The sequence below is a fragment of the Chiloscyllium plagiosum genome, unplaced genomic scaffold (assembly GCF_037043375.1).
Source record: "Chiloscyllium plagiosum isolate Xiang-an unplaced genomic scaffold, Cpla_swu_hap1 HiC_scaffold_39, whole genome shotgun sequence".
Classification (NCBI taxonomy): domain Eukaryota; kingdom Metazoa; phylum Chordata; class Chondrichthyes; order Orectolobiformes; family Hemiscylliidae; genus Chiloscyllium; species Chiloscyllium plagiosum.
Genome location: NW_028270177.1, coordinates 17,131,884 through 17,146,587, shown reverse-complemented (window position 1 = coordinate 17,146,587; position 14,704 = coordinate 17,131,884). Strand labels below are relative to the sequence as shown.

The window sequence follows — 14,704 nt, the reverse complement described above, 5'->3', positions numbered from 1 at the left end:
TTGTTCTTTGTGAGTCTGAACAAGCTGAACATGAAATTCAAAACCAAAAGCACAACTGGAGAGAGGCCATTAATCTATGTCTGAAATCAGTCCTAGTGAAGAGCAAATCAGTTTCGCTATAGCACATCTTCTGAATTTATGCTCTGTTGGAATATTAATCTAAAGGAAAAATTAAATACAGAATGCATTAAACTTCTTTATTGTTCCCAAATGCATTAAAAAAGAATTGTAATCATGTTGCTTTTAGTCAGGTGCAAGGATACTGTCTTAGTAAAGTGAGAATTTCATTTATTGGAAACACAGATCCTTTCATATTTTAATATGGTGAATTGAAGCAATTGTACCATGACATAGAGTTGGAGATGTTTACTTTTGTGCAGAATAAAATTGATTTGCAGTTGTTTGACTTCCATTTCCTAACATTAAAACATTCTCTTGCTGACTGGGACACATTAAGCCAAGTGCTAGAGCATTGATATAGTGACAGACTTCTCAATCGGTTGAAGATGTGGGCAGTCCCTTTTGCAGTTGAGAAGTGGCTTACCTGCAAAATTTGAAGTTGTTTTGCCCTACAATTTTGTTGTTGAAATCTCTAGTATTCAAGTAAATAAAGTACCAGCAGAGCAATTTAAATCCATTTCTTTTCTCAAGCCATAATCTAGAACATTTGCTGAATTGAATACAAATTGATCACTGCATTTCTTCCTGTGCTACTGAATCTAAAACTGGTCCAGATATGACCGCAGTTCACACATGAGGCAATAGGAGCCAATATCCATTGTGGAGAGAAAAGTTCTAAGCTCCCTGATGGGTCATTGTCTGGTGTGATACCAAGGTAGGGCAGAAACTGTCCAGGTTCCAACAAGTTACAGGTTGGAAGGAAGAGGTTAGATTAGATTCCCTACAGTGTGGAAACAGGCCATTTGGCCCAATATGTCCACACCGACCCACCGAAGAGTAACCCACCAAGACCCATTTCCCTAACTTACCCCTGATTAATTCACCTAACCTACACATCCCTAAACACTACAGGCAATTTAGCATGGCCAATTTACCTGACCTGCACATCTTTGGACAGTGGGAAGAAACCAGAACACCCAAAGGGTATTTGAGGTATCCATCTTGCCAGGAAATCATCCTGTTGCTCCAACAGGATATTCGGCTGCTTCTGAAAGGATTCTGGAATTTTCTTCATCCTTCCCACCTGTTCTCCAAGAATACCATTGCATATGTCAATCACTTGTATGAACAACAGGCTGACATATTTGTATTTTCTTTTGCCATTTTTGAATCTGTATTCCTTTTCACTCTCATGGTGTAAAATGCTCTCAATTTATTTATTCTATATAATCTATTTTTCCTTTAAAATCACTCCTACGCTATTTTCCTTGAAGCTGAAAGGCCCAAGTTTTCCTCATAACTCAAGACTCACTTCTTTTGTAAGTGAGTGTGTGAGGCTTTAATTTCTCTGTCTCTTCATAGCTTTGCCAAATACTTTCTTGAACAACAAGGTGTAGCATTTCGGGACTTGCTCCCCAGTCTGTGTGTCATTCCCTCAAAACAGTCCAGGAGATTAATCCAGTGACAATTTCTTCCCTTACTTTATTGTTGGCTGCTTTCTATTAAGTCTATAGGGTGACACGGTGGCTCAATGGTTAGCACTGCTGCCTCACAGCACCAGCAAACCGGGTTCAATTCTGTGTGGAGTTTGCACATTTTCCCCGTGTCTGCATCCTTCGGGTGCTCCGTTTTCTTCCCACAATCACATAGACGTGCAGTTTGGGTGAATTGGCCATGCTAAATTGCCCATATTGGTCAGGGATTTGTAGGCTAGGTGCATTAATCAGGGGTAAATATAAGGGAGGGTAATGGGTCTGAGTGGGTTACTCTTCGCAGGGTCGGTGTGGACTTATTTGACTGAAGGGCCTGTTTCCACACTGTAGGGACTTTAATTATATCAGTAATAATAATATGTGCTCCTGATAATTATTCCATTAATTTACCTAATTTTGCTGCAGGTTCAATGAGTCTGTGGTTTTCTGGGTCTATTCAGACATTCCTTTTAAAGACAGATACAAGGTTCATCTTTCAAATCTATCAGACCTTCATCTTTTCCTCATAATTACAGCCAATTTCTCAAATCTCAGTCCTGGTCTCGCTTAGTGCCTGGGATTGAAAACTTTCCATCTCTCGAGATTGATCTACATTTAGCTTGATGGGGCTTCCAGCTCATTTATGTTGAAGTCACTAATTCTGCTTGGGTTATCGCCATGTCAGATGGTATATTACTCTCACTTTCTCGTTATGCATTTAGAGGCAGTAATCCTTTAGCCTGCACTAAATTAGGTGACCTCAGCTATGTTATTGCCTTTCAATCTTGGTTTGAGGGAATTTAATTGGGAGATTGCTCCTTTACCACTTCTTAATTGAGCAGGCTGCCAATTCCGAGCTGTCCCTTCGAGTGGACACCAACACAATATAATGAAGGATTGTTGATACCCACAATCTGGGCCACATCTACACTCAAGCCTTACAGAGTAAAGACTGTGAAATAAAGAGAAACAATGACCTGAGTCTTACACTCTTTTGGATAAGAGGCAATTGTGTTGAATTTTTTTTCTTATCATAAGGCCAGGTGGGCTAACTCGTTATATCTCACCAACATGCCTCATTAATTACTGATTCCACCCCTTCTTACCACACATTGATGCCAGAACAATTCACCATTGCTGAGTTATCCCGGAATGGACGGGCATCCCAGGTGCTGCTGCAGTCTTCAAAAGCCAATTGTGAACCTGGCCAAGTACCGTCCGTGCCCTTCGAAGTCCCTGCTGTTTGTCCCAAAAGAGGCAAATTTGGTGCCGTAGCGATCTGGAGGTTCTGCCAGATAGGGCAGTGCACAGGAAGGATTTTCTTTTCCCTTGGGACCAACCAGCCAGATTGTGCCAGCCTGGTCCAAGGTGACCACCAAGTGTCAGTTGTCTGAAGATACGTAGGAAAAAGGTCAATGTCTCTCTTCACTTTGCTGGTGTCAGTGCACTCAATCCCTATAGACATCATCTTCCCTCATGCACTCTCACCAACCACTGATCCTGACAGCACCTATCCTGCATGTTATCTGTGCTGGAGGAGAAAGTGAGGACTGCAGATGCTGGAGATCAGAGCTGAAAATGTGTTGCTGGAAAAGCGCAGCAGGTCAGGCAGCATCCAAGGAACAGGAGAATCGACGTTGATTCTGCTGTTCCTTGGATGCTGCCTGACCTGCTGCGCTTTTCCAGCAACACATTTTCAGCTGTTATCTGTGCTACCTACTCACTCACTTGGAACACCTCCCCGCCTGTACCAACAGTAATGGCTGTGCCACCCACTTTCACCTCCTGTAATCCCTGCCTTTCTCTCATTCCAGGAGGAAAACGGCCCACAATAGGGCAGAAAGAACCATGATGGGTGGTGGACTACCCAGCCTTTGGCTCCTCATCTATAATGTGGAAAGAATCCTGCCTGTGACTGCCTTGAGTGGATGACTGACTGTGTCTAAGCTCTTGAAATGGTATCGAAGACAAGTCAGGAGCAATATGAGCTTGGTAGCTGCAGCAGAGGGAGCAAAGAGTAAAAAAGGGAAGGCAAGGCAATGCAAAGCACTGATGCCGTGGGAATCCAGGTAGGTTCAGAGTGAGTTTACGCTAGGCCAGCAAGCGAACAGGCCAGGAATGCAGCCTAGTCTAGTCCCTGAACTGGGTGTATTTACCTGAGCAATCAGTAATCTGCACCATTGCAATGATAGCTCTTGGTGTAGCCTGAGGTACAGCTTTGAACTTCAGAACAGTGCTGTAAATTGATTGGAGATGTGCCATGTGGGTTCTTAGAGGCTGGCACGTGTTGCTTGTCAGTTTCTGTGCCAATGCCCATGGAGCGTATCCTGAAATGTTGGTGCATGGTGCCCAACATGGAAGTCCTGTGGAGCAACGGCATGCTGAAGTTGCCAGGTACCCGCTCTGACGTCCATGTCGAGAATTTTCGACGCCTTTGCTTTTTGAGCGTGACGGCAAGAGAGGAAGCTGAATATTAATGAAGTGAGTTATGAAACTTAAAAGGCATTTGACAAACTGACAAACGCGCTGCTGTCCAGTGAGAAACTCACCTCGCAACTCAGTAAAAACATGAAAGATGCAGCGAGTTACTCCTCTCGTCAAGATAGGCCTTGCCAGACCTCTCATCTGACTCTGCCCCAAATCCCACCCTCGCCCATATCACTCAGACCACTTTAAGACTCTGTCCAATAAAACCGATCCAGGACCATTTTTGGAGTCTACCTAATTTCTAGCTGAGCTGCAGCTATGGATTTGTGACTGCAGGATTTTATTAAAATGCCCATTTGGGATTGCAAAGGTTTTTGGAGGGTTGCAATCCTTGATTTTGAGGCTTTTCAGAAAATGCACCTTTGTTGCTTGAAGTAAAGTTTGTGGGAAAATAATTTAATATGGTTTTGATCTATGGTGAAAGGCTTTCATCAAACCTTTGGAAGTGCTGTGAAATGTAGACAGCAATTGGTGGCTTGTAGCATAAACACATTAACATTTGCTTTTCTGAGATAATCAGAATACCAGGAATGATGGAACACCAGCCAGTGCCTCAGTTATATTGTGGACTGCATATAACTCCAAACTGTGGAAATTTTTCCCTCCAATCTCAGGGAATGTTTTTGTTTGTATGGACCATAAGCCCCTGGAGCAGAAGGAGGCTGTTCAACCCATCAGGTCTGTTCCACCATTCCATTCAATCATGACTGCTCTGATAATGTTCAACTCCATTTTCCTGCATTTTCTCCATAATCATTGATTCCTTTATTGCTTAAAAATCTGCCTTAAGGTCATTTGCATGACATTGTGAGTGGATATATGGTCAGCTTTTTATTCCTGATAATACAAATATTACCATCTCCCACAGTGGGTTTGGAACCATGTTCTCAGAACATTACCCTGGGGTTCTGCACTACTAGTCAGGAGACATTAACTCAACTACATCCCTTCCCCTCTATGTGGAGGTGCTGGTATTGGAGTAGACAAGGTCAGAAGTCACAGGATACCAGCTTATAGTCCAACAGATTTAATTTGAAATCACAAACCTTCGGAGCATTGCTCCTTTGTCGGGTGAAGTCACCTGATGAAGGAGCAGCACTCCGATAGCTTGTGATTTCAAATAAACCTATTGGACTACAATCTGGTGTCCTGTGATTTCTGACTGTGCTGTTTTGGACAAAGATTATTCTCCTAAAAGGCTCCTAAAACACTGAAGTGTGCAAGTTATAAAAACTAGCTCCATTTGTACATTAATCTGAACATGGATTTAAACTCTGTGTGGTCCTTGAGAGTTCTGGTCAGTACCAATGGCATTTACAAAAGCTTGCATGACCAACTTTGTGATTCTGGAATGACAGGGTAAAGGGGCCCTGCAAAAGACAAAATAAAAACCAAAAAAACTGCAGATGCTGTAAATCAGAAATGAAAACAGAAGTTACTGGATAAGCTCAGCAGTTCTGGCAGCATCTGTGAAGAGAAGTCAAAGTTAACGTTTCGGGTCCAGTGACCCTTGCTCAGAACTGAAGAAGGGTCACCAGACCTGAAACGTTAACTCTGATTTCTCTTCACTGATGCTGCTAGAACTGCTGAGCTTATCCAGCAACTTCTGTTTTTTGTTCCTGCAAAAGACAAAACTGATTTGAGAATCTCGACATGCTGCTCCAGATTTTACTTTCCTCTCTGGAGATTCATTTTATTGTTGATGAGAGTTGTGTACAGGAAATGGGAATCTATATTTATTTATGCACCAACAATTCACAAGGGAGTTGGCTGATTAGGCTGATTGGCAGTGCACTGTGAAACTGGATTATCCGAAACAGACAAAGGAATACGAACAGTACCTTTTGAAAAGCTTCCTGGAAAATCGGCAAATGTGAGCAAAAGAGTTTTCAATTTTATTCAGACAGGTTTTCAGATGAGCTGCTCGGTTGTTAACAATAGAATATGCTCAGCTGCTTTCTTTCCTGTCTAAAAAAGATATTATTTAACAAGGATTTCATGAGTATAGGCAGAGGCTGCCAACGAAACATTAGCTTAACCGTTAGTCTATAGTACAAGCTGTGGCAATGATTATGAGAGTTGTATTTGTGAGACCATTAGGCTTACAAGCAGAGATTGAAGCATGAGGACGTACCGTCAGTGAGGCAACAGAAGAGCTTCTATGGGACTGCTTGGACTGGTCCATATTCATGAACTCAGCTGGTCACCGCCCTCACAAACTTCATCAGTAAGTGTGTAGACTGTGTGCCAAGGAAGTCAATCCGAATGTTCCCTAGCTGGAATCCATGGATGAACCTGGAGATCGACTCCCTACTGAGGTGTACAACCCTGACCTATACAAGAAATCCAGGTACAACCGTCATAATGCCAAGAGGCAACAGCAAACTAGACTTGAGACCTAAACCAACCACACAGACACCCAGCATTTGTGGCAAGGCTTATGCAATACATCAAGCTACTAAGCGAGGCCGAACAGAGTCAAGGGCAGCAGTACATCCTTACCCTATGTGCTCAATGCATTCTATACTCACTTTGAACAGAAAGTCAGTGGAACAATGTCCTCTATTCCAACAGCCTCAGGTGCATCTGTACTCACGGTCACTGTCAGAGATGTCAGATTGACCTTCTTGAGAGTGAACCCCTGGAAAGCATAGAATTCCCGGCTGTGCACACAGGTCCTGTACAGACCAGCTGGTGGGCGTATTCACAGAATATCTTTAACCTCTCCTTACTACGATCCAAAGTCCTCACCTGCTTCAAGGAGACCACTATCATCCCGGTGCCAAAGAAACATCATGCAGCGTGCCTTAATGACTCCACCCGGTGGCTCTGAGATGTTAGTCATGACTTACATCAACTCCAGCCTCCCAAACCACCTTGATCCTTTATAATTTGCCAACTGGTGCAACAGATCCACAGCAGACAGCATCTGTCTGGCTCTACACTCATCCCTGGGACATGTGGATGATACGCATTCCTACATCAGGCTCCTACTTATTGACTACAGCTCCGCATTCAACACCATAATTCCAAACAAACACATCTCGAAACTTCGAAGCCTAGGTCTCACTCCCTCCTCTGTAACTGGACCCTCGACTTCCTGCCCCATAGACCACAATCAGTAAGACCAGCCATCAACACCTCCTCCACCATAATCCACAACACCGATGTCCCACAAGGCTGTGTACTCAGCCCTCTGCTATACTCCTTATATACTCACAACAGTGTGGCCAAATTCCACCCCAACTCCATTTACGTCTGCTGATGACACCACCCTTGTAGGGCAGATCTCAAACAGCAATGAGACAGAATACAGGAAAGAGACTGAGTCCTTAGCAGCATGGTGTAAAGACATCAATCTCTCCATCAACATCAGCAAAACGAAGAAGCTGGTCACTGACTTCAGGAAGCGGAGTGGGGGGAGCACCCCTGTCTGTATCACTGGTGCTGAGCTGGAGATGATTGAGAGCATCAAGTTCCTGGGAGTGATGATCACCAATGATCTGTCCTGGTCCACTCACATCGACATGATGGTCAAGAAAGCACAACAATGTCTTTAATTCCTCAGAAGGCTAAGGACATTTGGTAAGTCCAAAAGGACTCTTACCAATTTTTATGGATGTACGGTAGAAAGCATCCTATCTGGATGCATCACAGTGTGGTTGGCAACTACTGTCCCCAAGATGGCAAGAGACTACAGCCCAGTCCATCACACAAACCAGCCTCCCATCCATTGACTCCATCCTATACTTCCTACTGCCTTGGGAAAGCAACCAACATAATCAAAGAGCCCTCCCACCCTGGTTATACTTTCTTCCACTCTCTTCCATCAGGCCGAAGATATAAAAGTTTGAATTCATGTACAAATAGATTCAAGAACAGTGTCTTCCCCACTATTATCAGACTTTTGAATGGACCTCCCAAATGGTAATTCTGATCTCTCTCTCTGCACCTTCTCTGCAGCTGTAACACTGTATTCTGCACTCTGTTCCACTACCATGATGCACCTTGTATGGTATGATCTGCCTGTATAGCACGCAAAGCAACACTTTCTCTGTATCTCGGTACACGTAACAACAATAAATCAGTCAATTTTTAGGTTCCACAAATGGGACTAATTTTTCTTAGTTACAGAGTCTGTAGGGAACAGTAATATCCTGCTCACACCACAGATGTAAGCAGGTTTCTAATCCTATCTAGGTGTCACCTGCCTACAGCTGAACTGTGAATTACATCAGTTGTTCAATGGACCTTTACATAGGTCAAATTCAATTGAACATACACCACACCATGTGTAATTGAGAGGATCTGCAGACTCTTAAATGGTTGTCTTAGATATCTCTACACTCATCGGAGCTATGCAATGTTCGTTTGATTTAGTGTTCGTTCACATAGTATTATATATGTTACCCACTTTAGGCTCCTTTCAATACATATGTTCTGAATTTAAAATAGCTAGGAGATTTTACTGTACAAGCTGGACAAGAAACTTTCTAGTGAAAATAATAGTTACTTGTTCCAGACTCACACCAGACAAACAGAAACTACAAAGCTCTCAGACTCTGCCCGTCATAACTAAAAGTTACATCTCATACTTATTGAGCAGAATGATAGTGTAGAAACAAGAATTAATTAACATCAAAATTTCATTCTTACCATTAATTTAAAACTGTTTTACTTGGAACCAAGTATTGAATTGTGTTTTATAGAAATACATGCTGTTGAGCTCATTGAATTGTGTGTTACCACACTGACCTGTACATGCAATCAAAATGCACACTCTGAACTGAAGGACAAAGATTTAGGATATATCTCCTTGAAAGAGGAAAGACTAAGTATCATTGTTTTGATGGCAAGGCTTATTTAATGTTGGATTATCCATAAAACATCAACAATCTTCCTGTGGAATTCAAGATCATCAGATGTTGGAAAATGCGATTGAGAATAGGTGGAGGGTAATGGAATGCTGATAATTCAGGAGTAATGCATCCCCAGAAATAGTATAACAGTGAAAGCACAATTGAAGACTGGAGTTGAAGGTGATGTTTTAAGGACAGATTGCCCAAAGCCAGGATAAGTTGGCTGGCTCAGGTCAGCTGTACAATAAAAATCACTTGGCTATAATATGTATATCTTCTGCACTGAAGCGTCGGTTGCAGTTTCATGAGGCTGGCTTTTATATAACGGGTTGCAGTGGGCACCATTGCTGGTTATGGCCACTTAATACTAGGAGAGGCCATTTGTCAGTCGCCATGTCAGGATGTCTTCCCCTTATTAATTGGAGATTGGAAGGAGCTGATGTGGGTTCCCAGCCAAGAGTGGGACATCTGTTAAGATTGCCAATTGAAAACCTTTATCCTTGAGCCCAGCACAATTGCAAGATTAAAATAGCACCTTTAGAAATGGGCCAGGTAAAGCCAATATCCTCCCGAGGGTCAGGGTTGCTAGGGCATTCCCTCAGTATGAGGTACTCTGATGGTAGGGGGGCAATGGTGCCACTGAAAACCACTGAACTGGCCCTTGCCTGAGGCACCCTCTTACTGCTCCAGTGCCCTCCCCCACACATTATCTCCATTCAATTTTCACTCACCTGTGACACAGGCTTTGTCAACGGGACTGGGCCTCAGTTGGGTACAGTACCATAAACGGGCACTATTTCAACTGGCATTGGCAACATGAGAAGCGAACACACTCTAATTGGCCAACAGCTTTCGGTGTTTGGGACATCCCATGCCATGGATCCACGTTGCAAGAAAAGCCTGGCAGTGACCAATTGAATTCCATCAGACCTTACTCACAGGACTAACAGAGGTTCCACAATGGTTCTCAGACCAGTGGACAAGCTTGATAAAATCCCAGCCAGTATACTGGCTGTGAGTGTATTTATATGACATTCAATCTTTTTAATAAAATGCCAATTAATGACTTTGTGTTGAAATCATTCTTGGTAGGACGGCAGCCTATTGTCTATATTACTGTACAATTCACATTTCTAACCAATTGCTTTCTTTAGCTCTTTGGAAGTAATTCCTTTGCTGGTATTGTGGTTTGTGGGTTTTCAGTGTTTCCCCTGACACTTTGCTCCTTCTTATATTTTTGGTTTCCTTGTGCAAGTGTCATGGGCACAACTTCTGTTTTCTTACTGTTGTTTTATACTGCATTTTCTTACCCTCAAAGTGATTGTCCCAATTTAAGTATTTCCAGCAGCAAGCATTTTGTAAATTTACAATAAAGAAGATCATTTGTTGTCCACACTTGCCCTGAATGTTAAAAAAAACACTTACTTGAATCACACATACAATCACATATGCACATATTGGTTATAGATAAAGGAAGCAGTACAGTCACAATGTATAATTGTCTCAGTCTGTATTGTTGCAGGCCTGTGGTCTATTTGATGTGTTGATAATTGACTGGAGTGAATGTCTTGAAAAGCAGAGGATTTCCAGACTTCTTGTAGTTGAATTGGTTAGTTCTTGGCTGAACTTGAAATTCGAACAGGTAAAACAGTTCTCCCATTTTTCAAGATATTGATGGTTCTTACTCTGGCAGCTTCACTGACTTGCAGCTGGTCTGACAGCCTTTCTGATAGCCTCTGATGAAACTCTGTCTCTACAAGTCAGCTTTTGCTTTTTTACAATCAGGGAGAGAAAACATGGCTGTGCTCATCATGTGACTTGTATCAGTTCAAAGCCCTTCATAGAATTTTCTTAGAATGACTACAGTGTGGAAACAGGCCATTAGGCCTAACAAGTCCACACCAACCATCTAAAGAGTATTCCACCCAGACCCATTCCCCTACCCTATACTCTACATTTCCCCTGACTAATGTAACTAGCCTGCACATCCCTAAATACTTTAGGCAATTTAGCATCACCAATTCACCTAACTTGCACATCTTTGGATTGTGGGAGGAAACCCGCACAGACAGAGGGAGAATGTGCAAACCCCACATAGACAGTCCCCTGAGGCTGCAATCAAACCTGGGTCCCTGGTGCTGTGAGGCAGCAGTGCTAACGACTGAGCCACCGTGCTGCCCTTCATCCAAGGTCTGTTGATCAAACATCCTGTATTGTTGGTTGACCCTTTGAAGGTCATCCAAACTGAGCTGGATGAGAGACTATCATAATACAACAAAAGGTCAATTGGATCAATTTTATGTTCATCCAATGCACTTAGAATGTCAATCCTTCCTTTGCCCACAGTTTAACAGAAAGGTAAGTCAGTTGAAAGCTGCAGTTCTTTTTGTTGGTGGTCCATTCTTTAACACAGAGAGTTTTGAGTTTGTCAATGGATGCATATGTCCAGCTCATGAATCAAAAGGGCATATAGTAGAACTTGCAATGATCATTTTTTAAAACTGTATTCACAATGTTTAAATATTGTCAGATAATTCATGATGTACTGGAGCATGACACAAGTTGCTCATACCAAATCACTTGTGGAAACCTGCTGGTTTTCCTTCAAAGATGACGATGTGTGTTACTTATTATAACAATCATATCTTTTTAATTTTCTGTTTTTTTTGTCTTGAGGCTTGAAATGGAAAAAATGATGAAGTATTAGGAAAGGGATTGCTGCACTTTTAAAACTCAGTTGCAGAAACTCATTGGAAGTGGTGTTTACACTGCTGCTTTGTTCAACCAGCGGAGGAGGCTGATTGTAGATGTGCTAGCACGAGGGGAGTGTACAAAGTGAGATTCAGCTGGCAACAAGTAGCTGATTGGTTTGTGGAATTGTGCCCAGCTCTGGACAACAAAAGCCATCTGCCTAGCCACAACTATAAGTTTGGCTCCAGGGTTGCTGAACAGCTTGTGGGTATGAACAAAATCACTAAGACCTTTTCAGCTCCCAAACAGGAAAGCAGTGTATCTCTGGAGAAGAAAATAACCAATTCCTGAAAAAAGCCAGTTATCTTCTCTCACCAGTTGCTATTTATGGTGGCGTTTAAGCAGTAGCTAAGAATTGCCCGGGCCTCCTACAAAGGACAGAAAAAGAACCTGGAGGAAAGAGATCAAAGAACCCCAAATCCTGGCCATGAAAAGAATCATCTCATCAAACCCTTTGAACAAGGACCATTGAGCTGCCTTCCCAGCTTATTGCCTCCAGCCATAGCACCAATATTTTTGTCTGTCTATATGAGTGCGTAGGATTTTTTTATAAAACAAGCGGAGCTTTAACAAGTAGAGTTGCATGTCAGTAGTTCATTTCCTTTACTTTTAGCAGAATTCAATATATTTGTAATAAATAGTAATTCTCGTTAGTTCAGAAGCATTATCCATGTTTTCTGTTTAGCTAGGTCACAACAGACAAGCAAATTGGGGAGCAAAACCAGACATTGTTGGCAAAACTACTCTGAAGAAGGGTCACTGGACTTGAAACATTAACTCTGCTTTCTCTCGACAAATGCTGCTAGCTTTTGTTTCAGATTTCCAGCATCAGCAGTACTTTATTTTATTTAAGTATATCAGGGAATATTTCAAAGTTTGATAAAATCTTTGACTTTGGCAGGTTTCCAGCAATAGTGGAGCTTGATTTCCAACACAATACCCCAGCGGGACATGACATTACTTATGAAATGCTGCTATAGCTCAGCGTTATAACGTTACTTTGTCCCTGTCGTAGACCTCGATTTGAACTGCAATACTTCCTCGATGATTGTGTTCCTTTTCACAATTTTTGTGAATATTTTTATGCCAGTGGGCCTTTTCCAACAACATTTTCCAATTTTCGAAGAAACAATTGAGCTCTTGAGGTTTTCAGAAATGTCCGGTCCTATGTGAGCACTTGCAGCCTGTCAGATAAAACAACTTTGAAGGTGATTGCATGCCCAATTTCCACTTGTTTCCCACCCTTATGTTGCAGAATTTGGGGGAATCTGCTGTTTCCTGATCAAAATCTGCCGCTTCATGTGATTGACCTTTTGCTGCTGTCTCAGTGCTGATGCATTGAAGTAAAGTTGGAGGGTTGCCAAACTCGCCTCTAAAAGCTAATCAATCTCAGCAGGGGCCTTGGGAAATCAATGTCTCTTCAAAATGCATTTTGCCATTTCTGTAAAATAAAACCTTTAAATTACCAAGTTTTGACAATAACTTCCCCATGCTAAGTAGCAATTTTAACAAAGACTAAAATCGTCATTCTACATAGAAAAGCAACAACTGTCCAAATGGTTTGTTTTTATGCACTTATGCTTGCCTGAAATTGAGGTATAATAGTGCAGATGGAGACTCTTCCCTTTGAACTGTCTGCGGGTGTGTAGGCCAAACCTCCATTCACATGACAAATTCAGTCTGACACACAACATGCAAATTGTCTAATTATTAAACTGCTGTGTTAATGATGTTGCCTTGTGTGGGTAGTACTGAAAAATTGTTCTAAATGTTTACCTTGTGTGAACTGCATTGCCTTTTCTGTGAGTATGATTAAAAACAATATGGTGTATTCTGAATACATTTGGCAAGAGCACAGTCAGACCTGTGTTTGACTTCTATGAAGCAACTTATGTGTAAGTCACAAGTGTACAATCAAAGACATCTTAACACGACCAGTAGGAAGGTTTTTCAATCATGTTTTCTTTTTATTCCAGACTACAGCGTCACTATTTGAGCCTGTGTGTGTTTTAAGCCTGAGAACCACAACTGCAGGCCTGTTTTCACAGGTAAGGTCTGCAGTGAACTTGAATTTGTACTTCATACAACCATTAAGTTTTTCAAAATGATTCAGCAAAACCTACAACCATTAAGCTAGGTGAATCATGGAGGATTAGTGATCCCATTCAGTAGCTCGAAGGGTCACCTTGATATTTTGATGTTGGAGGTGTGCTTGATAATGGTTCATTGATTTCTGACGTACCATAACCAATTTAGGCTTTTTGAGTACAATTTGCCTACTTTATAGAAATTTGAGAAGCATTTACGTGTGCAGGCAGAGCAACCTCATAAAAAGAATTCAAGATCCCTGCCAATGGCTGTACAGATAAAGGCATGTAGCATAAAGCTTATGCAAGCCAGGAAAATCCAAGTTTCAACTTCCAGTCAGTATTAACCTGATCCAAATTGGGTGTTGCAGTTGGCTGCAGTATTTCAAGCTTAGGAAAGGCTAAGAACAAGTGCCAAGGTTCCTACTTCTGATTCGTATCCTATAATCTCACCCCACTGGAAAATGTTCCATGAATAGATGTCAGGACCAGCTAGATTTGCCTGTGGTTCCCTCCATGGCCAAATAGCCAATCTCAATTCACTGTTCAGCTACCAGCAAAGTATGAGAGGGCTGGAATACCGTTGCCATAGCTCCACAATGTTCGTCACCTTCAAAGGAGAGGGTGCGGAGGGGTGTGGTTAATAAAACCAAATAACTAAAACAGTTAATACTACTAAAATAACAGTGTTCAGTCTGAAAACAGATGAGCAGATTACAAAGCAGTGTCCTTCAGGAAATGGCACAAGTTGAATCTTGATTTGAGAGGGTGCATTTGTAAGTCAACTTGCAAATTATTGATGAAGGCTTCTTTTTCCACATGCAATCACAGACCCAATTAACCAGCTATTGTCACAAGTGATTTGTTTTAATTTGGAGATTTTTGTGCAAAACAGCAGAATTGAAGCAGCATGTGCAAGTGTAGAAAT

General features: G+C 42.0%; 1 protein-coding gene across 3 annotated transcripts in view; it reads left to right on the top strand.

Moving 5' to 3' along the window:
• The window catches only part of sema6d (semaphorin 6D), a 295,781-nt gene that overhangs the window by 66,380 nt on the left and 214,697 nt on the right, over positions 1-14,704 (top strand). For all 3 annotated transcript variants that reach the window (XM_087981233.1, XM_043677352.2, XM_043677350.2), the window contains exon 2: positions 13,666-13,737. The gene's annotated coding sequence lies outside the window, so the exon portion shown is untranslated. The remainder of the gene's footprint in view (positions 1-13,665; positions 13,738-14,704) is intronic.